We start from the raw sequence: 1450 nt of genomic DNA on the forward strand, positions 1-1450 counted from the left end.
TCTTCTTGATAACATCATCGGTCATACCTGCAAGCTTAAATAGTCCACAAATTTCATCCACATAGATTAAGTGTAAGTCGGGATGCAATGTTCCATCTCCTGCAAAAGGATTAGCTAGCAGTTACTCTACCATACCCGAAGGAATTTCAAAGTAAACATTTTCAGTAGGTTGAGGAGCAACTGTTTGCTCTACCGGTCGGGGTGAAGATACCCCGAACAAGCCCCTCAAAGGATTACTTTCCATAGTAACACGTGACAGTAAATTTCATCACACTATATAAATTTTTCCTTACCAAATTCCACCTACCAAAGGCGCTTCACTCCCCGACAATGGCGCCAGAAAAGAGTCTTGATGACCCACATGTATAGGGGATCTATCGTAGCCTTTTTGATAAGTAAGAGGGTCGAACCCAACGAGGAGCAGAAGGAAATGATAAGCAGATTTCAGTAAGGTATTCTCTGCAAGCACTGAAATTATCGGTAACAGATAGTTTTGTGATAAGGTAATTTGTAACGAGTAGCAAGTAATAAAACTAAATAAGGTGCAGCAAGATGGCCCAATCCTTTTTGTAGCAAAGGACAAGCCTGGACAAACTCTTATATAGAGAAAAGTGCTCCCGAGGACACATGGGAATTATCATCAAACTAGTTTTCATCACGATCATATGATTCACGTTCGGTACTTTGATAATTTGATATGTGGGTGGACCGGTGCTTGGGTGCTGTCTTTACTTGGACAAGCATCCCACTTATGATTAACCCCCATTGCAAGCATTGGCGACTACAACAGAAGTATTAAGGTAAACCTAACCATAGCATGAAACATATGGATCCAAAATAGCCACTTACGAAGCAACGCATAAACTAGGGTTTAAGCTTCTGTCACTCTAGCAACCCATCATCTACTTATTACTTCCCAATGCCTCCCTCTAGGCCCAAAAAATGGTGAAGTGTCATGTAGTCGACGTTCACATGACACCACTAGAGGGATGACAACATACATCTCATCAAAATATCGAACGAATACTAAATTCACATGACTACTAATAGCAAGACTTCTCCCATGTCCTCAGGAACAAACGTAACTACTCACAAAGCATATTAATGTTCATAATCAGAGGGGTATTAATATGCATAATGGATCTGAACATATGATCTTCCACCAGGTAAACCAACTAGCATCAACTACAAGGAGTAATCAACACTACTAGCAACCCACAGGTACCAATCTGAGGTTTGGATACAAAGATTGGATACAAGAGATGAACTAGGGTTTGAGATGAGATGGTGTTGGTGAATATGTTGATGGAGAATGACCCCCTCCCGATGAGAGGATCATTGGTGATGACATTGGTGATGATTTCCCCCTCCCGGAGGGAAGTGCCCCCGGCAGAACAGCTCTGCCGGAGCCCTAGATTGGTTCCGCCAAGGTTCCGCCTCGTGGCGGCGG

This window comes from Triticum urartu, chromosome 1A (assembly GCF_056163025.1).
Source record: "Triticum urartu cultivar PI428250 chromosome 1A, HENAU_Tu73, whole genome shotgun sequence".
NCBI classification, from domain to species: domain Eukaryota; kingdom Viridiplantae; phylum Streptophyta; class Magnoliopsida; order Poales; family Poaceae; genus Triticum; species Triticum urartu.